Below are 18074 nucleotides of genomic sequence, written 5' to 3'. Positions count from 1 at the left end.
CAATTTCTGAATGCAGCAAAAAGTTCACTCCTCATGATTTTGAAATTCCAGCTACAAGTTTGGACTCTAAGCACTCGACATTCGCCAACGACCATACCACGCTGAATACATCGGTTCTCGTCCGATCACCGAAATTAAGCAGCGTCGGGCGCGGTTAGTACTTAGATGGGGGACCGCTTGGGAACACCGCGTGTTGTTGGCATCGTCCACAACTTTTTTTTATAGCTCGAACAAATTTTTGAAAATATTATTCAGTCAAATTCCGTATTAATTATTATTTTAATTTTCCCCTTTCCCGACTACTTGCCGTCTTGTCGTTCAGACTTATATATTAAAATAGAAACTTTTCTTGCCTTCATTGGCCGACTCTTGCAAATGCTGAGCCCCAAACGTCATACTTGTAGCATAACAACAATTTCTGAATGCAGCAAAAAGTTCACTCCTCATGATTTTGAAAGTCCAGCTACAAGTTTGGGCTCTAAGCCCTCGACATTCGCCAACGACCATACCACGCTAAATACATCGGTTCTCGTCCGATCACCGAAATTAAGCAGCGTCGGGCGCGGTTAGTACTTAGATGGGGGACCGCTTGGGAACACCGCGTGTTGTTGGCATCGTCCACAACTTTTTTTTATAGCTCGAACAAATTTTTGAAAATATTATTCAGTCAAATTCCGAATTAATTATTATTTTAATTTTCCCCTTTCCCGACTACTTGCCGTCTTGTCGTTCAGACTTATATATTAAAATAGAAACTTTTCTTGCCTTCATTGGCCGACTCTTGCAAATGCTGAGCCCCAAACGTCATACTTGTAGCATAACAACAATTTCTGAATGCAGCAAAAAGTTCACTCCTCATGATTTTGAAATTCCAGCTACAAGTTTGGGCTCTAAGCACTCGACATTCGCCAACGACCATACCACGCTGAATACATCGGTTCTCGTCCGATCACCGAAATTAAGCAGCGTCGGGCGCGGTTAGTACTTAGATGGGGGACCGCTTGGGAACACCGCGTGTTGTTGGCATCGTCCACAACTTTTTTTATAGCTCGAACAAATTTTTGAAAATATTATTCAGTCAAATTCCGTATTAATTATTATTTTAATTTTCCCCTTTCCCGACTACTTGCCGTCTTGTCGTTCAGACTTATATATTAAAATAGAAACTTTTCTTGCCTTCATTGGCCGACTCTTGCAAATGCTGAGCCCCAAACGTCATACTTGTAGCATAACAACAATTTCTGAATGCAGCAAAAAGTTCACTCCTCATGATTTTGAAATTCCAGCTACAAGTTTGGGCTCTAAGCACTCGACATTCGCCAACGACCATACCACGCTGAATACATCGGTTCTCGTCCGATCACCGAAATTAAGCAGCGTCGGGCGCGGTTAGTACTTAGATGGGGGACCGCTTGGGAACACCGCGTGTTGTTGGCATCGTCCACAACTTTTTTTTATAGCTCGAACAAATTTTTGAAAATATTATTCAGTCAAATTCCGTATTAATTATTATTTTAATTTTCCCCTTTCCCGACTACTTGCCGTCTTGTCGTTCAGACTTATATATTAAAATAGAAACTTTTCTTGCCTTCATTGGCCGACTCTTGCAAATGCTGAGCCCCAAACGTCATACTTGTAGCATAACAACAATTTCTGAATGCAGCAAAAAGTTCACTCCTCATGATTTTGAAATTCCAGCTACAAGTTTGGGCTCTAAGCACTCGACATTCGCCAACGACCATACCACGCTGAATACATCGGTTCTCGTCCGATCACCGAAATTAAGCAGCGTCGGGCGCGGTTAGTACTTAGATGGGGGACCGCTTGGGAACACCGCGTGTTGTTGGCATCGTCCACAACTTTTTTTTATAGCTCGAACAAATTTTTGAAAATATTATTCAGTCAAATTCCGTATTAATTATTATTTTAATTTTCCCCTTTCCCGACTACTTGCCGTCTTGTCGTTCAGACTTATATATTAAAATAGAAACTTTTCTTGCCTTCATTGGCCGACTCTTGCAAATGCTGAGCCCCAAACGTCATACTTGTAGCATAACAACAATTTCTGAATGCAGCAAAAAGTTCACTCCTCATGATTTTGAAATTCCAGCTACAAGTTTGGGCTCTAAGCACTCGACATTCGCCAACGACCATACCACGCTGAATACATCGGTTCTCGTCCGATCACCGAAATTAAGCAGCGTCGGGCGCGGTTAGTACTTAGATGGGGGACCGCTTGGGAACACCGCGTGTTGTTGGCATCGTCCACAACTTTTTTTATAGCTCGAACAAATTTTTGAAAATATTATTCAGTCAAATTCCGTATTAATTATTATTTTAATTTTCCCCTTTCCCGACTACTTGCCGTCTTGTCGTTCAGACTTATATATTAAAATAGAAACTTTTCTTGCCTTCATTGGCCGACTCTTGCAAATGCTGAGCCCCAAACGTCATACTTGTAGCATAACAACAATTTCTGAATGCAGCAAAAAGTTCACTCCTCATGATTTTGAAATTCCAGCTACAAGTTTGGGCTCTAAGCACTCGACATTCGCCAACGACCATACCACGCTGAATACATCGGTTCTCGTCCGATCACCGAAATTAAGCAGCGTCGGGCGCGGTTAGTACTTAGATGGGGGACCGCTTGGGAACACCGCGTGTTGTTGGCATCGTCCACAACTTTTTTTATAGCTCGAACAAATTTTTGAAAATATTATTCAGTCAAATTCCGTATTAATTATTATTTTAATTTTCCCCTTTCCCGACTACTTGCCGTCTTGTCGTTCAGACTTATATATTAAAATAGAAACTTTTCTTGCCTTCATTGGCCGACTCTTGCAAATGCTGAGCCCCAAACGTCATACTTGTAGCATAACAACAATTTCTGAATGCAGCAAAAAGTTCACTCCTCATGATTTTGAAATTCCAGCTACAAGTTTGGGCTCTAAGCACTCGACATTCGCCAACGACCATACCACGCTGAATACATCGGTTCTCGTCCGATCACCGAAATTAAGCAGCGTCGGGCGCGGTTAGTACTTAGATGGGGGACCGCTTGGGAACACCGCGTGTTGTTGGCATCGTCCACAACTTTTTTTTATAGCTCGAACAAATTTTTGAAAATATTATTCAGTCAAATTCCGTATTAATTATTATTTTAATTTTCCCCTTTCCCGACTACTTGCCGTCTTGTCGTTCAGACTTATATATTAAAATAGAAACTTTTCTTGCCTTCATTGGCCGACTCTTGCAAATGCTGAGCCCCAAACGTCATACTTGTAGCATAACAACAATTTCTGAATGCAGCAAAAAGTTCACTCCTCATGATTTTGAAATTCCAGCTACAAGTTTGGGCTCTAAGCACTCGACATTCGCCAACGACCATACCACGCTGAATACATCGGTTCTCGTCCGATCACCGAAATTAAGCAGCGTCGGGCGCGGTTAGTACTTAGATGGGGGACCGCTTGGGAACACCGCGTGTTGTTGGCATCGTCCACAACTTTTTTTTATAGCTCGAACAAATTTTTGAAAATATTATTCAGTCAAATTCCGTATTAATTATTATTTTAATTTTCCCCTTTCCCGACTACTTGCCGTCTTGTCGTTCAGACTTATATATTAAAATAGAAACTTTTCTTGCCTTCATTGGCCGACTCTTGCAAATGCTGAGCCCCAAACGTCATACTTGTAGCATAACAACAATTTCTGAATGCAGCAAAAAGTTCACTCCTCATGATTTTGAAATTCCAGCTACAAGTTTGGGCTCTAAGCACTCGACATTCGCCAACGACCATACCACGCTGAATACATCGGTTCTCGTCCGATCACCGAAATTAAGCAGCGTCGGGCGCGGTTAGTACTTAGATGGGGGACCGCTTGGGAACACCGCGTGTTGTTGGCATCGTCCACAACTTTTTTTATAGCTCGAACAAATTTTTGAAAATATTATTCAGTCAAATTCCGTATTAATTATTATTTTAATTTTCCCCTTTCCCGACTACTTGCCGTCTTGTCGTTCAGACTTATATATTAAAATAGAAACTTTTCTTGCCTTCATTGGCCGACTCTTGCAAATGCTGAGCCCCAAACGTCATACTTGTAGCATAACAACAATTTCTGAATGCAGCAAAAAGTTCACTCCTCATGATTTTGAAATTCCAGCTACAAGTTTGGGCTCTAAGCACTCGACATTCGCCAACGACCATACCACGCTGAATACATCGGTTCTCGTCCGATCACCGAAATTAAGCAGCGTCGGGCGCGGTTAGTACTTAGATGGGGGACCGCTTGGGAACACCGCGTGTTGTTGGCATCGTCCACAACTTTTTTTATAGCTCGAACAAATTTTTGAAAATATTATTCAGTCAAATTCCGTATTAATTATTATTTTAATTTTCCCCTTTCCCGACTACTTGCCGTCTTGTCGTTCAGACTTATATATTAAAATAGAAACTTTTCTTGCCTTCATTGGCCGACTCTTGCAAATGCTGAGCCCCAAACGTCATACTTGTAGCATAACAACAATTTCTGAATGCAGCAAAAAGTTCACTCCTCATGATTTTGAAATTCCAGCTACAAGTTTGGGCTCTAAGCACTCGACATTCGCCAACGACCATACCACGCTGAATACATCGGTTCTCGTCCGATCACCGAAATTAAGCAGCGTCGGGCGCGGTTAGTACTTAGATGAGGGACCGCTTGGGAACACCGCGTGTTGTTGGCATCGTCCACAACTTTTTTTTATAGCTCGAACAAATTTTTGAAAATATTATTCAGTCAAATTCCGTATTAATTATTATTTTAATTTTCCCCTTTCCCGACTACTTGCCGTCTTGTCGTTCAGACTTATATATTAAAATAGAAACTTTTCTTGCCTTCATTGGCCGACTCTTGCAAATGCTGAGCCCCAAACGTCATACTTGTAGCATAACAACAATTTCTGAATGCAGCAAAAAGTTCACTCCTCATGATTTTGAAATTCCAGCTACAAGTTTGGGCTCTAAGCACTCGACATTCGCCAACGACCATACCACGCTGAATACATCGGTTCTCGTCCGATCACCGAAATTAAGCAGCGTCGGGCGCGGTTAGTACTTAGATGGGGGACCGCTTGGGAACACCGCGTGTTGTTGGCATCGTCCACAACTTTTTTTATAGCTCGAACAAATTTTTGAAAATATTATTCAGTCAAATTCCGTATTAATTATTATTTTAATTTTCCCCTTTCCCGACTACTTGCCGTCTTGTCGTTCAGACTTATATATTAAAATAGAAACTTTTCTTGCCTTCATTGGCCGACTCTTGCAAATGCTGAGCCCCAAACGTCATACTTGTAGCATAACAACAATTTCTGAATGCAGCAAAAAGTTCACTCCTCATGATTTTGAAATTCCAGCTACAAGTTTGGGCTCTAAGCACTCGACATTCGCCAACGACCATACCACGCTGAATACATCGGTTCTCGTCCGATCACCGAAATTAAGCAGCGTCGGGCGCGGTTAGTACTTAGATGGGGGACCGCTTGGGAACACCGCGTGTTGTTGGCATCGTCCACAACTTTTTTTTATAGCTCGAACAAATTTTTGAAAATATTATTCAGTCAAATTCCGTATTAATTATTATTTTAATTTTCCCCTTTCCCGACTACTTGCCGTCTTGTCGTTCAGACTTATATATTAAAATAGAAACTTTTCTTGCCTTCATTGGCCGACTCTTGCAAATGCTGAGCCCCAAACGTCATACTTGTAGCATAACAACAATTTCTGAATGCAGCAAAAAGTTCACTCCTCATGATTTTGAAATTCCAGCTACAAGTTTGGGCTCTAAGCACTCGACATTCGCCAACGACCATACCACGCTGAATACATCGGTTCTCGTCCGATCACCGAAATTAAGCAGCGTCGGGCGCGGTTAGTACTTAGATGGGGGACCGCTTGGGAACACCGCGTGTTGTTGGCATCGTCCACAACTTTTTTTTATAGCTCGAACAAATTTTTGAAAATATTATTCAGTCAAATTCCGTATTAATTATTATTTTAATTTTCCCCTTTCCCGACTACTTGCCGTCTTGTCGTTCAGACTTATATATTAAAATAGAAACTTTTCTTGCCTTCATTGGCCGACTCTTGCAAATGCTGAGCCCCAAACGTCATACTTGTAGCATAACAACAATTTCTGAATGCAGCAAAAAGTTCACTCCTCATGATTTTGAAATTCCAGCTACAAGTTTGGGCTCTAAGCACTCGACATTCGCCAACGACCATACCACGCTGAATACATCGGTTCTCGTCCGATCACCGAAATTAAGCAGCGTCGGGCGCGGTTAGTACTTAGATGGGGGACCGCTTGGGAACACCGCGTGTTGTTGGCATCGTCCACAACTTTTTTTTATAGCTCGAACAAATTTTTGAAAATATTATTCAGTCAAATTCCGTATTAATTATTATTTTAATTTTCCCCTTTCCCGACTACTTGCCGTCTTGTCGTTCAGACTTATATATTAAAATAGAAACTTTTCTTGCCTTCATTGGCCGACTCTTGCAAATGCTGAGCCCCAAACGTCATACTTGTAGCATAACAACAATTTCTGAATGCAGCAAAAAGTTCACTCCTCATGATTTTGAAATTCCAGCTACAAGTTTGGACTCTAAGCACTCGACATTCGCCAACGACCATACCACGCTGAATACATCGGTTCTCGTCCGATCACCGAAATTAAGCAGCGTCGGGCGCGGTTAGTACTTAGATGGGGGACCGCTTGGGAACACCGCGTGTTGTTGGCATCGTCCACAACTTTTTTTTATAGCTCGAACAAATTTTTGAAAATATTATTCAGTCAAATTCCGAATTAATTATTATTTTAATTTTCCCCTTTCCCGACTACTTGCCGTCTTGTCGTTCAGACTTATATATTAAAATAGAAACTTTTCTTGCCTTCATTGGCCGACTCTTGCAAATGCTGAGCCCCAAACGTCATACTTGTAGCATAACAACAATTTCTGAATGCAGCAAAAAGTTCACTCCTCATGATTTTGAAATTCCAGCTACAAGTTTGGGCTCTAAGCACTCGACATTCGCCAACGACCATACCACGCTGAATACATCGGTTCTCGTCCGATCACCGAAATTAAGCAGCGTCGGGCGCGGTTAGTACTTAGATGGGGGACCGCTTGGGAACACCGCGTGTTGTTGGCATCGTCCACAACTTTTTTTATAGCTCGAACAAATTTTTGAAAATATTATTCAGTCAAATTCCGTATTAATTATTATTTTAATTTTCCCCTTTCCCGACTACTTGCCGTCTTGTCGTTCAGACTTATATATTAAAATAGAAACTTTTCTTGCCTTCATTGGCCGACTCTTGCAAATGCTGAGCCCCAAACGTCATACTTGTAGCATAACAACAATTTCTGAATGCAGCAAAAAGTTCACTCCTCATGATTTTGAAATTCCAGCTACAAGTTTGGGCTCTAAGCACTCGACATTCGCCAACGATCATACCACGCTGAATACATCGGTTCTCGTCCGATCACCGAAATTAAGCAGCGTCGGGCGCGGTTAGTACTTAGATGGGGGACCGCTTGGGAACACCGCGTGTTGTTGGCATCGTCCACAACTTTTTTTTATAGCTCGAACAAATTTTTGAAAATATTATTCAGTCAAATTCCGTATTAATTATTATTTTAATTTTCCCCTTTCCCGACTACTTGCCGTCTTGTCGTTCAGACTTATATATTAAAATAGAAACTTTTCTTGCCTTCATTGGCCGACTCTTGCAAATGCTGAGCCCCAAACGTCATACTTGTAGCATAACAACAATTTCTGAATGCAGCAAAAAGTTCACTCCTCATGATTTTGAAAGTCCAGCTACAAGTTTGGGCTCTAAGCACTCGACATTCGCCAACGACCATACCACGCTGAATACATCGGTTCTCGTCCGATCACCGAAATTAAGCAGCGTCGGGCGCGGTTAGTACTTAGATGGGGGACCGCTTGGGAACACCGCGTGTTGTTGGCATCGTCCACAACTTTTTTTATAGCTCGAACAAATTTTTGAAAATATTATTCAGTCAAATTCCGTATTAATTATTATTTTAATTTTCCCCTTTCCCGACTACTTGCCGTCTTGTCGTTCAGACTTATATATTAAAATAGAAACTTTTCTTGCCTTCATTGGCCGACTCTTGCAAATGCTGAGCCCCAAACGTCATACTTGTAGCATAACAACAATTTCTGAATGCAGCAAAAAGTTCACTCCTCATGATTTTGAAATTCCAGCTACAAGTTTGGGCTCTAAGCACTCGACATTCGCCAACGACCATAACACGCTGAATACATCGGTTCTCGTCCGATCACCGAAATTAAGCAGCGTCGGGCGCGGTTAGTACTTAGATGGGGGACCGCTTGGGAACACCGCGTGTTGTTGGCATCGTCCACAACTTTTTTTTATAGCTCGAACAAATTTTTGAAAATATTATTCAGTCAAATTCCGAATTAATTATTATTTTAATTTTCCCCTTTCCCGACTACTTGCCGTCTTGTCGTTCAGACTTATATATTAAAATAGAAACTTTTCTTGCCTTCATTGGCCGACTCTTGCAAATGCTGAGCCCCAAACGTCATACTTGTAGCATAACAACAATTTCTGAATGCAGCAAAAAGTTCACTCCTCATGATTTTGAAATTCCAGCTACAAGTTTGGGCTCTAAGCACTCGACATTCGCCAACGACCATAACACGCTGAATACATCGGTTCTCGTCCGATCACCGAAATTAAGCAGCGTCGGGCGCGGTTAGTACTTAGATGGGGGACCGCTTGGGAACACCGCGTGTTGTTGGCATCGTCCACAACTTTTTTTTATAGCTCGAACAAATTTTTGAAAATATTATTCAGTCAAATTCCGTATTAATTATTATTTTAATTTTCCCCTTTCCCGACTACTTGCCGTCTTGTCGTTCAGACTTATATATTAAAATAGAAACTTTTCTTGCCTTCATTGGCCGACTCTTGCAAATGCTGAGCCCCAAACGTCATACTTGTAGCATAACAACAATTTCTGAATGCAGCAAAAAGTTCACTCCTCATGATTTTGAAATTCCAGCTACAAGTTTGGGCTCTAAGCACTCGACATTCGCCAACGACCATAACACGCTGAATACATCGGTTCTCGTCCGATCACCGAAATTAAGCAGCGTCGGGCGCGGTTAGTACTTAGATGGGGGACCGCTTGGGAACACCGCGTGTTGTTGGCATCGTCCACAACTTTTTTTTATAGCTCGAACAAATTTTTGAAAATATTATTCAGTCAAATTCCGAATTAATTATTATTTTAATTTTCCCCTTTCCCGACTACTTGCCGTCTTGTCGTTCAGACTTATATATTAAAATAGAAACTTTTCTTGCCTTCATTGGCCGACTCTTGCAAATGCTGAGCCCCAAACGTCATACTTGTAGCATAACAACAATTTCTGAATGCAGCAAAAAGTTCACTCCTCATGATTTTGAAATTCCAGCTACAAGTTTGGGCTCTAAGCACTCGACATTCGCCAACGACCATAACACGCTGAATACATCGGTTCTCGTCCGATCACCGAAATTAAGCAGCGTCGGGCGCGGTTAGTACTTAGATGGGGGACCGCTTGGGAACACCGCGTGTTGTTGGCATCGTCCACAACTTTTTTTTATAGCTCGAACAAATTTTTGAAAATATTATTCAGTCAAATTCCGTATTAATTATTATTTTAATTTTCCCCTTTCCCGACTACTTGCCGTCTTGTCGTTCAGACTTATATATTAAAATAGAAACTTTTCTTGCCTTCATTGGCCGACTCTTGCAAATGCTGAGCCCCAAACGTCATACTTGTAGCATAACAACAATTTCTGAATGCAGCAAAAAGTTCACTCCTCATGATTTTGAAATTCCAGCTACAAGTTTGGGCTCTAAGCACTCGACATTCGCCAACGACCATACCACGCTGAATACATCGGTTCTCGTCCGATCACCGAAATTAAGCAGCGTCGGGCGCGGTTAGTACTTAGATGGGGGACCGCTTGGGAACACCGCGTGTTGTTGGCATCGTCCACAACTTTTTTTTATAGCTCGAACAAATTTTTGAAAATATTATTCAGTCAAATTCCGTATTAATTATTATTTTAATTTTCCCCTTTCCCGACTACTTGCCGTCTTGTCGTTCAGACTTATATATTAAAATAGAAACTTTTCTTGCCTTCATTGGCCGACTCTTGCAAATGCTGAGCCCCAAACGTCATACTTGTAGCATAACAACAATTTCTGAATGCAGCAAAAAGTTCACTCCTCATGATTTTGAAAGTCCAGCTACAAGTTTGGGCTCTAAGCCCTCGACATTCGCCAACGACCATACCACGCTGAATACATCGGTTCTCGTCCGATCACCGAAATTAAGCAGCGTCGGGCGCGGTTAGTACTTAGATGGGGGACCGCTTGGGAACACCGCGTGTTGTTGGCATCGTCCACAACTTTTTTTTATAGCTCGAACAAATTTTTGAAAATATTATTCAGTCAAATTCCGTATTAATTATTATTTTAATTTTCCCCTTTCCCGACTACTTGCCGTCTTGTCGTTCAGACTTATATATTAAAATAGAAACTTTTCTTGCCTTCATTGGCCGACTCTTGCAAATGCTGAGCCCCAAACGTCATACTTGTAGCATAACAACAATTTCTGAATGCAGCAAAAAGTTCACTCCTCATGATTTTGAAAGTCCAGCTACAAGTTTGGGCTCTAAGCCCTCGACATTCGCCAACGACCATACCACGCTGAATACATCGGTTCTCGTCCGATCACCGAAATTAAGCAGCGTCGGGCGCGGTTAGTACTTAGATGGGGGACCGCTTGGGAACACCGCGTGTTGTTGGCATCGTCCACAACTTTTTTTTATAGCTCGAACAAATTTTTGAAAATATTATTCAGTCAAATTCCGTATTAATTATTATTTTAATTTTCCCCTTTCCCGACTACTTGCCGTCTTGTCGTTCAGACTTATATATTAAAATAGAAACTTTTCTTGCCTTCATTGGCCGACTCTTGCAAATGCTGAGCCCCAAACGTCATACTTGTAGCATAACAACAATTTCTGAATGCAGCAAAAAGTTCACTCCTCATGATTTTGAAATTCCAGCTACAAGTTTGGGCTCTAAGCACTCGACATTCGCCAACGACCATACCACGCTGAATACATCGGTTCTCGTCCGATCACCGAAATTAAGCAGCGTCGGGCGCGGTTAGTACTTAGATGGGGGACCGCTTGGGAACACCGCGTGTTGTTGGCATCGTCCACAACTTTTTTTTATAGCTCGAACAAATTTTTGAAAATATTATTCAGTCAAATTCCGAATTAATTATTATTTTAATTTTCCCCTTTCCCGACTACTTGCCGTCTTGTCGTTCAGACTTATATATTAAAATAGAAACTTTTCTTGCCTTCATTGGCCGACTCTTGCAAATGCTGAGCCCCAAACGTCATACTTGTAGCATAACAACAATTTCTGAATGCAGCAAAAAGTTCACTCCTCATGATTTTGAAATTCCAGCTACAAGTTTGGGCTCTAAGCACTCGACATTCGCCAACGACCATACCACGCTGAATACATCGGTTCTCGTCCGATCACCGAAATTAAGCAGCGTCGGGCGCGGTTAGTACTTAGATGGGGGACCGCTTGGGAACACCGCGTGTTGTTGGCATCGTCCACAACTTTTTTTTATAGCTCGAACAAATTTTTGAAAATATTATTCAGTCAAATTCCGAATTAATTATTATTTTAATTTTCCCCTTTCCCGACTACTTGCCGTCTTGTCGTTCAGACTTATATATTAAAATAGAAACTTTTCTTGCCTTCATTGGCCGACTCTTGCAAATGCTGAGCCCCAAACGTCATACTTGTAGCATAACAACAATTTCTGAATGCAGCAAAAAGTTCACTCCTCATGATTTTGAAATTCCAGCTACAAGTTTGGGCTCTAAGCACTCGACATTCGCCAACGACCATACCACGCTGAATACATCGGTTCTCGTCCGATCACCGAAATTAAGCAGCGTCGGGCGCGGTTAGTACTTAGATGGGGGACCGCTTGGGAACACCGCGTGTTGTTGGCATCGTCCACAACTTTTTTTTATAGCTCGAACAAATTTTTGAAAATATTATTCAGTCAAATTCCGTATTAATTATTATTTTAATTTTCCCCTTTCCCGACTACTTGCCGTCTTGTCGTTCAGACTTATATATTAAAATAGAAACTTTTCTTGCCTTCATTGGCCGACTCTTGCAAATGCTGAGCCCCAAACGTCATACTTGTAGCATAACAACAATTTCTGAATGCAGCAAAAAGTTCACTCCTCATGATTTTGAAATTCCAGCTACAAGTTTGGGCTCTAAGCACTCGACATTCGCCAACGACCATACCACGCTGAATACATCGGTCCTCGTCCGATCACCGAAATTAAGCAGCGTCGGGCGCGGTTAGTACTTAGATGGGGGACCGCTTGGGAACACCGCGTGTTGTTGGCATCGTCCACAACTTTTTTTTATAGCTCGAACAAATTTTTGAAAATATTATTCACTCAAATTCCGTATTAATTATTATTTTAATTTTCCCCTTTCCCGACTACTTGCCGTCTTGTCGTTCAGACTTATATATTAAAATAGAAACTTTTCTTGCCTTCATTGGCCGACTCTTGCAAATGCTGAGCCCCAAACGTCATACTTGTAGCATAACAACAATTTCTGAATGCAGCAAAAAGTTCACTCCTCATGATTTTGAAATTCCAGCTACAAGTTTGGGCTCTAAGCACTCGACATTCGCCAACGACCATACCACGCTGAATACATCGGTTCTCGTCCGATCACCGAAATTAAGCAGCGTCGGGCGCGGTTAGTACTTAGATGGGGGACCGCTTGGGAACACCGCGTGTTGTTGGCATCGTCCACAACTTTTTTTTATAGCTCGAACAAATTTTTGAAAATATTATTCAGTCAAATTCCGAATTAATTATTATTTTAATTTTCCCCTTTCCCGACTACTTGCCGTCTTGTCGTTCAGACTTATATATTAAAATAGAAACTTTTCTTGCCTTCATTGGCCGACTCTTGCAAATGCTGAGCCCCAAACGTCATACTTGTAGCATAACAACAATTTCTGAATGCAGCAAAAAGTTCACTCCTCATGATTTTGAAATTCCAGCTACAAGTTTGGGCTCTAAGCACTCGACATTCGCCAACGACCATACCACGCTGAATACATCGGTTCTCGTCCGATCACCGAAATTAAGCAGCGTCGGGCGCGGTTAGTACTTAGATGGGGGACCGCTTGGGAACACCGCGTGTTGTTGGCATCGTCCACAACTTTTTTTTATAGCTCGAACAAATTTTTGAAAATATTATTCAGTCAAATTCCGAATTAATTATTATTTTAATTTTCCCCTTTCCCGACTACTTGCCGTCTTGTCGTTCAGACTTATATATTAAAATAGAAACTTTTCTTGCCTTCATTGGCCGACTCTTGCAAATGCTGAGCCCCAAACGTCATACTTGTAGCATAACAACAATTTCTGAATGCAGCAAAAAGTTCACTCCTCATGATTTTGAAATTCCAGCTACAAGTTTGGGCTCTAAGCACTCGACATTCGCCAACGACCATACCACGCTGAATACATCGGTTCTCGTCCGATCACCGAAATTAAGCAGCGTCGGGCGCGGTTAGTACTTAGATGGGGGACCGCTTGGGAACACCGCGTGTTGTTGGCATCGTCCACAACTTTTTTTTATAGCTCGAACAAATTTTTGAAAATATTATTCAGTCAAATTCCGTATTAATTATTATTTTAATTTTCCCCTTTCCCGACTACTTGCCGTCTTGTCGTTCAGACTTATATATTAAAATAGAAACTTTTCTTGCCTTCATTGGCCGACTCTTGCAAATGCTGAGCCCCAAACGTCATACTTGTAGCATAACAACAATTTCTGAATGCAGCAAAAAGTTCACTCCTCATGATTTTGAAATTCCAGCTACAAGTTTGGGCTCTAAGCACTCGACATTCGCCAACGACCATACCACGCTGAATACATCGGTCCTCGTCCGATCACCGAAATTAAGCAGCGTCGGGCGCGGTTAGTACTTAGATGGGGGACCGCTTGGGAACACCGCGTGTTGTTGGCATCGTCCACAACTTTTTTTTATAGCTCGAACAAATTTTTGAAAATATTATTCACTCAAATTCCGTATTAATTATTATTTTAATTTTCCCCTTTCCCGACTACTTGCCGTCTTGTCGTTCAGACTTATATATTAAAATAGAAACTTTTCTTGCCTTCATTGGCCGACTCTTGCAAATGCTGAGCCCCAAACGTCATACTTGTAGCATAACAACAATTTCTGAATGCAGCAAAAAGTTCACTCCTCATGATTTTGAAATTCCAGCTACAAGTTTGGGCTCTAAGCACTCGACATTCGCCAACGACCATACCACGCTGAATACATCGGTTCTCGTCCGATCACCGAAATTAAGCAGCGTCGGGCGCGGTTAGTACTTAGATGGGGGACCGCTTGGGAACACCGCGTGTTGTTGGCATCGTCCACAACTTTTTTTTATAGCTCGAACAAATTTTTGAAAATATTATTCAGTCAAATTCCGTATTAATTATTATTTTAATTTTCCCCTTTCCCGACTACTTGCCGTCTTGTCGTTCAGACTTATATATTAAAATAGAAACTTTTCTTGCCTTCATTGGCCGACTCTTGCAAATGCTGAGCCCCAAACGTCATACTTGTAGCATAACAACAATTTCTGAATGCAGCAAAAAGTTCACTCCTCATGATTTTGAAATTCCAGCTACAAGTTTGGGCTCTAAGCACTCGACATTCGCCAACGACCATACCACGCTGAATACATCGGTTCTCGTCCGATCACCGAAATTAAGCAGCGTCGGGCGCGGTTAGTACTTAGATGGGGGACCGCTTGGGAACACCGCGTGTTGTTGGCATCGTCCACAACTTTTTTTTATAGCTCGAACAAATTTTTGAAAATATTATTCAGTCAAATTCCGAATTAATTATTATTTTAATTTTCCCCTTTCCCGACTACTTGCCGTCTTGTCGTTCAGACTTATATATTAAAATAGAAACTTTTCTTGCCTTCATTGGCCGACTCTTGCAAATGCTGAGCCCCAAACGTCATACTTGTAGCATAACAACAATTTCTGAATGCAGCAAAAAGTTCACTCCTCATGATTTTGAAATTCCAGCTACAAGTTTGGGCTCTAAGCACTCGACATTCGCCAACGACCATACCACGCTGAATACATCGGTTCTCGTCCGATCACCGAAATTAAGCAGCGTCGGGCGCGGTTAGTACTTAGATGGGGGACCGCTTGGGAACACCGCGTGTTGTTGGCATCGTCCACAACTTTTTTTTATAGCTCGAACAAATTTTTGAAAATATTATTCAGTCAAATTCCGTATTAATTATTATTTTAATTTTCCCCTTTCCCGACTACTTGCCGTCTTGTCGTTCAGACTTATATATTAAAATAGAAACTTTTCTTGCCTTCATTGGCCGACTCTTGCAAATGCTGAGCCCCAAACGTCATACTTGTAGCATAACAACAATTTCTGAATGCAGCAAAAAGTTCACTCCTCATGATTTTGAAATTCCAGCTACAAGTTTGGGCTCTAAGCACTCGACATTCGCCAACGACCATACCACGCTGAATACATCGGTTCTCGTCCGATCACCGAAATTAAGCAGCGTCGGGCGCGGTTAGTACTTAGATGGGGGACCGCTTGGGAACACCGCGTGTTGTTGGCATCGTCCACAACTTTTTTTTATAGCTCGAACAAATTTTTGAAAATATTATTCACTCAAATTCCGTATTAATTATTATTTTAATTTTCCCCTTTCCCGACTACTTGCCGTCTTGTCGTTCAGACTTATATATTAAAATAGAAACTTTTCTTGCCTTCATTGGCCGACTCTTGCAAATGCTGAGCCCCAAACGTCATACTTGTAGCATAACAACAATTTCTGAATGCAGCAAAAAGTTCACTCCTCATGATTTTGAAATTCCAGCTACAAGTTTGGGCTCTAAGCACTCGACATTCGCCAACGACCATACCACGCTGAATACATCGGTTCTCGTCCGATCACCGAAATTAAGCAGCGTCGGGCGCGGTTAGTACTTAGATGGGGGACCGCTTGGGAACACCGCGTGTTGTTGGCATCGTCCACAACTTTTTTTTATAGCTCGAACAAATTTTTGAAAATATTATTCACTCAAATTCCGTATTAATTATTATTTTAATTTTCCCCTTTCCCGACTACTTGCCGTCTTGTCGTTCAGACTTATATATTAAAATAGAAACTTTTCTTGCCTTCATTGGCCGACTCTTGCAAATGCTGAGCCCCAAACGTCATACTTGTAGCATAACAACAATTTCTGAATGCAGCAAAAAGTTCACTCCTCATGATTTTGAAATTCCAGCTACAAGTTTGGGCTCTAAGCACTCGACATTCGCCAACGACCATACCACGCTGAATACATCGGTTCTCGTCCGATCACCGAAATTAAGCAGCGTCGGGCGCGGTTAGTACTTAGATGGGGGACCGCTTGGGAACACCGCGTGTTGTTGGCATCGTCCACAACTTTTTTTTATAGCTCGAACAAATTTTTGAAAATATTATTCAGTCAAATTCCGTATTAATTATTATTTTAATTTTCCCCTTTCCCGACTACTTGCCGTCTTGTCGTTCAGACTTATATATTAAAATAGAAACTTTTCTTGCCTTCATTGGCCGACTCTTGCAAATGCTGAGCCCCAAACGTCATACTTGTAGCATAACAACAATTTCTGAATGCAGCAAAAAGTTCACTCCTCATGATTTTGAAATTCCAGCTACAAGTTTGGGCTCTAAGCACTCGACATTCGCCAACGACCATACCACGCTGAATACATCGGTTCTCGTCCGATCACCGAAATTAAGCAGCGTCGGGCGCGGTTAGTACTTAGATGGGGGACCGCTTGGGAACACCGCGTGTTGTTGGCATCGTCCACAACTTTTTTTTATAGCTCGAACAAATTTTTGAAAATATTATTCAGTCAAATTCCGAATTAATTATTATTTTAATTTTCCCCTTTCCCGACTACTTGCCGTCTTGTCGTTCAGACTTATATATTAAAATAGAAACTTTTCTTGCCTTCATTGGCCGACTCTTGCAAATGCTGAGCCCCAAACGTCATACTTGTAGCATAACAACAATTTCTGAATGCAGCAAAAAGTTCACTCCTCATGATTTTGAAATTCCAGCTACAAGTTTGGGCTCTAAGCACTCGACATTCGCCAACGACCATACCACGCTGAATACATCGGTTCTCGTCCGATCACCGAAATTAAGCAGCGTCGGGCGCGGTTAGTACTTAGATGGGGGACCGCTTGGGAACACCGCGTGTTGTTGGCATCGTCCACAACTTTTTTTTATAGCTCGAACAAATTTTTGAAAATATTATTCAGTCAAATTCCGTATTAATTATTATTTTAATTTTCCCCTTTCCCGACTACTTGCCGTCTTGTCGTTCAGACTTATATATTAAAATAGAAACTTTTCTTGCCTTCATTGGCCGACTCTTGCAAATGCTGAGCCCCAAACGTCATACTTGTAGCATAACAACAATTTCTGAATGCAGCAAAAAGTTCACTCCTCATGATTTTGAAATTCCAGCTACAAGTTTGGGCTCTAAGCACTCGACATTCGCCAACGACCATACCACGCTGAATACATCGGTTCTCGTCCGATCACCGAAATTAAGCAGCGTCGGGCGCGGTTAGTACTTAGATGAGGGACCGCTTGGGAACACCGCGTGTTGTTGGCATCGTCCACAACTTTTTTTTATAGCTCGAACAAATTTTTGAAAATATTATTCAGTCAAATTCCGTATTAATTATTATTTTAATTTTCCCCTTTCCCGACTACTTGCCGTCTTGTCGTTCAGACTTATATATTAAAATAGAAACTTTTCTTGCCTTCATTGGCCGA

The 18074-nt window shown here is 41.5% G+C and overlaps 44 non-coding genes across 44 annotated transcripts; all 44 read left to right on the top strand.

Annotated features, from left to right (window-relative positions):
* Positions 1 to 83: 83 nt before the first annotated feature.
* On the top strand, positions 84 to 202 carry LOC115766696. Its single transcript, XR_004018294.1, has one exon. It is a non-coding gene; the product is annotated as a 5S ribosomal RNA (ribosomal RNA).
* Positions 203 to 495: 293 nt separating this feature from the next.
* LOC115766634 lies at positions 496 to 614 on the top strand. The gene has a single exon (XR_004018236.1). It is a non-coding gene; the product is annotated as a 5S ribosomal RNA (ribosomal RNA).
* Positions 615 to 907: 293 nt separating this feature from the next.
* On the top strand, positions 908 to 1026 carry LOC115766695. Its single transcript, XR_004018293.1, has one exon. It is a non-coding gene; the product is annotated as a 5S ribosomal RNA (ribosomal RNA).
* A 292-nt stretch (positions 1027 to 1318) lies between these two features.
* On the top strand, positions 1319 to 1437 carry LOC115766694. Its single transcript, XR_004018292.1, has one exon. It is a non-coding gene; the product is annotated as a 5S ribosomal RNA (ribosomal RNA).
* Positions 1438 to 1730: 293 nt separating this feature from the next.
* Positions 1731 to 1849, top strand: LOC115766692. The gene has a single exon (XR_004018291.1). It is a non-coding gene; the product is annotated as a 5S ribosomal RNA (ribosomal RNA).
* Positions 1850 to 2142: 293 nt separating this feature from the next.
* Positions 2143 to 2261, top strand: LOC115766691. The gene has a single exon (XR_004018290.1). It is a non-coding gene; the product is annotated as a 5S ribosomal RNA (ribosomal RNA).
* Positions 2262 to 2553: 292 nt separating this feature from the next.
* On the top strand, positions 2554 to 2672 carry LOC115766689. The gene has a single exon (XR_004018288.1). It is a non-coding gene; the product is annotated as a 5S ribosomal RNA (ribosomal RNA).
* A 292-nt stretch (positions 2673 to 2964) lies between these two features.
* On the top strand, positions 2965 to 3083 carry LOC115766688. Its single transcript, XR_004018287.1, has one exon. It is a non-coding gene; the product is annotated as a 5S ribosomal RNA (ribosomal RNA).
* Positions 3084 to 3376: 293 nt separating this feature from the next.
* LOC115766687 lies at positions 3377 to 3495 on the top strand. Its single transcript, XR_004018286.1, has one exon. It is a non-coding gene; the product is annotated as a 5S ribosomal RNA (ribosomal RNA).
* Positions 3496 to 3788: 293 nt separating this feature from the next.
* On the top strand, positions 3789 to 3907 carry LOC115766686. Its single transcript, XR_004018284.1, has one exon. It is a non-coding gene; the product is annotated as a 5S ribosomal RNA (ribosomal RNA).
* A 292-nt stretch (positions 3908 to 4199) lies between these two features.
* LOC115766685 lies at positions 4200 to 4318 on the top strand. The gene has a single exon (XR_004018283.1). It is a non-coding gene; the product is annotated as a 5S ribosomal RNA (ribosomal RNA).
* Positions 4319 to 4610: 292 nt separating this feature from the next.
* Positions 4611 to 4729, top strand: LOC115766639. The gene has a single exon (XR_004018241.1). It is a non-coding gene; the product is annotated as a 5S ribosomal RNA (ribosomal RNA).
* A 293-nt stretch (positions 4730 to 5022) lies between these two features.
* LOC115766684 lies at positions 5023 to 5141 on the top strand. The gene has a single exon (XR_004018282.1). It is a non-coding gene; the product is annotated as a 5S ribosomal RNA (ribosomal RNA).
* Positions 5142 to 5433: 292 nt separating this feature from the next.
* Positions 5434 to 5552, top strand: LOC115766683. Its single transcript, XR_004018281.1, has one exon. It is a non-coding gene; the product is annotated as a 5S ribosomal RNA (ribosomal RNA).
* Positions 5553 to 5845: 293 nt separating this feature from the next.
* LOC115766682 lies at positions 5846 to 5964 on the top strand. The gene has a single exon (XR_004018280.1). It is a non-coding gene; the product is annotated as a 5S ribosomal RNA (ribosomal RNA).
* Positions 5965 to 6257: 293 nt separating this feature from the next.
* Positions 6258 to 6376, top strand: LOC115766681. The gene has a single exon (XR_004018279.1). It is a non-coding gene; the product is annotated as a 5S ribosomal RNA (ribosomal RNA).
* Positions 6377 to 6669: 293 nt separating this feature from the next.
* On the top strand, positions 6670 to 6788 carry LOC115766680. The gene has a single exon (XR_004018278.1). It is a non-coding gene; the product is annotated as a 5S ribosomal RNA (ribosomal RNA).
* A 293-nt stretch (positions 6789 to 7081) lies between these two features.
* Positions 7082 to 7200, top strand: LOC115766678. The gene has a single exon (XR_004018276.1). It is a non-coding gene; the product is annotated as a 5S ribosomal RNA (ribosomal RNA).
* Positions 7201 to 7492: 292 nt separating this feature from the next.
* On the top strand, positions 7493 to 7611 carry LOC115766633. The gene has a single exon (XR_004018235.1). It is a non-coding gene; the product is annotated as a 5S ribosomal RNA (ribosomal RNA).
* A 293-nt stretch (positions 7612 to 7904) lies between these two features.
* On the top strand, positions 7905 to 8023 carry LOC115766677. Its single transcript, XR_004018275.1, has one exon. It is a non-coding gene; the product is annotated as a 5S ribosomal RNA (ribosomal RNA).
* Positions 8024 to 8315: 292 nt separating this feature from the next.
* On the top strand, positions 8316 to 8434 carry LOC115766645. Its single transcript, XR_004018246.1, has one exon. It is a non-coding gene; the product is annotated as a 5S ribosomal RNA (ribosomal RNA).
* A 293-nt stretch (positions 8435 to 8727) lies between these two features.
* On the top strand, positions 8728 to 8846 carry LOC115766644. The gene has a single exon (XR_004018245.1). It is a non-coding gene; the product is annotated as a 5S ribosomal RNA (ribosomal RNA).
* Positions 8847 to 9139: 293 nt separating this feature from the next.
* Positions 9140 to 9258, top strand: LOC115766642. Its single transcript, XR_004018243.1, has one exon. It is a non-coding gene; the product is annotated as a 5S ribosomal RNA (ribosomal RNA).
* Positions 9259 to 9551: 293 nt separating this feature from the next.
* On the top strand, positions 9552 to 9670 carry LOC115766641. Its single transcript, XR_004018242.1, has one exon. It is a non-coding gene; the product is annotated as a 5S ribosomal RNA (ribosomal RNA).
* Positions 9671 to 9963: 293 nt separating this feature from the next.
* On the top strand, positions 9964 to 10082 carry LOC115766676. Its single transcript, XR_004018274.1, has one exon. It is a non-coding gene; the product is annotated as a 5S ribosomal RNA (ribosomal RNA).
* A 293-nt stretch (positions 10083 to 10375) lies between these two features.
* Positions 10376 to 10494, top strand: LOC115766675. Its single transcript, XR_004018273.1, has one exon. It is a non-coding gene; the product is annotated as a 5S ribosomal RNA (ribosomal RNA).
* A 293-nt stretch (positions 10495 to 10787) lies between these two features.
* Positions 10788 to 10906, top strand: LOC115766674. Its single transcript, XR_004018272.1, has one exon. It is a non-coding gene; the product is annotated as a 5S ribosomal RNA (ribosomal RNA).
* Positions 10907 to 11199: 293 nt separating this feature from the next.
* LOC115766673 lies at positions 11200 to 11318 on the top strand. Its single transcript, XR_004018271.1, has one exon. It is a non-coding gene; the product is annotated as a 5S ribosomal RNA (ribosomal RNA).
* Positions 11319 to 11611: 293 nt separating this feature from the next.
* Positions 11612 to 11730, top strand: LOC115766671. The gene has a single exon (XR_004018270.1). It is a non-coding gene; the product is annotated as a 5S ribosomal RNA (ribosomal RNA).
* Positions 11731 to 12023: 293 nt separating this feature from the next.
* On the top strand, positions 12024 to 12142 carry LOC115766670. Its single transcript, XR_004018269.1, has one exon. It is a non-coding gene; the product is annotated as a 5S ribosomal RNA (ribosomal RNA).
* A 293-nt stretch (positions 12143 to 12435) lies between these two features.
* On the top strand, positions 12436 to 12554 carry LOC115766636. Its single transcript, XR_004018238.1, has one exon. It is a non-coding gene; the product is annotated as a 5S ribosomal RNA (ribosomal RNA).
* A 293-nt stretch (positions 12555 to 12847) lies between these two features.
* LOC115766669 lies at positions 12848 to 12966 on the top strand. Its single transcript, XR_004018268.1, has one exon. It is a non-coding gene; the product is annotated as a 5S ribosomal RNA (ribosomal RNA).
* Positions 12967 to 13259: 293 nt separating this feature from the next.
* LOC115766668 lies at positions 13260 to 13378 on the top strand. The gene has a single exon (XR_004018267.1). It is a non-coding gene; the product is annotated as a 5S ribosomal RNA (ribosomal RNA).
* Positions 13379 to 13671: 293 nt separating this feature from the next.
* LOC115766666 lies at positions 13672 to 13790 on the top strand. The gene has a single exon (XR_004018265.1). It is a non-coding gene; the product is annotated as a 5S ribosomal RNA (ribosomal RNA).
* A 293-nt stretch (positions 13791 to 14083) lies between these two features.
* LOC115766635 lies at positions 14084 to 14202 on the top strand. Its single transcript, XR_004018237.1, has one exon. It is a non-coding gene; the product is annotated as a 5S ribosomal RNA (ribosomal RNA).
* A 293-nt stretch (positions 14203 to 14495) lies between these two features.
* Positions 14496 to 14614, top strand: LOC115766665. The gene has a single exon (XR_004018264.1). It is a non-coding gene; the product is annotated as a 5S ribosomal RNA (ribosomal RNA).
* Positions 14615 to 14907: 293 nt separating this feature from the next.
* Positions 14908 to 15026, top strand: LOC115766664. Its single transcript, XR_004018263.1, has one exon. It is a non-coding gene; the product is annotated as a 5S ribosomal RNA (ribosomal RNA).
* A 293-nt stretch (positions 15027 to 15319) lies between these two features.
* Positions 15320 to 15438, top strand: LOC115766663. Its single transcript, XR_004018262.1, has one exon. It is a non-coding gene; the product is annotated as a 5S ribosomal RNA (ribosomal RNA).
* A 293-nt stretch (positions 15439 to 15731) lies between these two features.
* LOC115766662 lies at positions 15732 to 15850 on the top strand. The gene has a single exon (XR_004018261.1). It is a non-coding gene; the product is annotated as a 5S ribosomal RNA (ribosomal RNA).
* A 293-nt stretch (positions 15851 to 16143) lies between these two features.
* LOC115766661 lies at positions 16144 to 16262 on the top strand. Its single transcript, XR_004018260.1, has one exon. It is a non-coding gene; the product is annotated as a 5S ribosomal RNA (ribosomal RNA).
* Positions 16263 to 16555: 293 nt separating this feature from the next.
* Positions 16556 to 16674, top strand: LOC115766660. The gene has a single exon (XR_004018259.1). It is a non-coding gene; the product is annotated as a 5S ribosomal RNA (ribosomal RNA).
* A 293-nt stretch (positions 16675 to 16967) lies between these two features.
* Positions 16968 to 17086, top strand: LOC115766659. Its single transcript, XR_004018258.1, has one exon. It is a non-coding gene; the product is annotated as a 5S ribosomal RNA (ribosomal RNA).
* Positions 17087 to 17379: 293 nt separating this feature from the next.
* LOC115766658 lies at positions 17380 to 17498 on the top strand. Its single transcript, XR_004018257.1, has one exon. It is a non-coding gene; the product is annotated as a 5S ribosomal RNA (ribosomal RNA).
* Positions 17499 to 17791: 293 nt separating this feature from the next.
* Positions 17792 to 17910, top strand: LOC115766638. Its single transcript, XR_004018240.1, has one exon. It is a non-coding gene; the product is annotated as a 5S ribosomal RNA (ribosomal RNA).
* The last annotated feature ends 164 nt before the right edge of the window (positions 17911 to 18074 follow it).

Source organism: Drosophila novamexicana, unplaced genomic scaffold (genome assembly GCF_003285875.2).
Source record: "Drosophila novamexicana strain 15010-1031.04,08,12 unplaced genomic scaffold, DnovRS2.1 tig00001209-arrow-arrow-pilon, whole genome shotgun sequence".
Taxonomy (NCBI): Eukaryota; Metazoa; Arthropoda; class Insecta; order Diptera; family Drosophilidae; genus Drosophila; species Drosophila novamexicana.
This window is presented reverse-complemented; position numbering and strand designations above follow the sequence as displayed.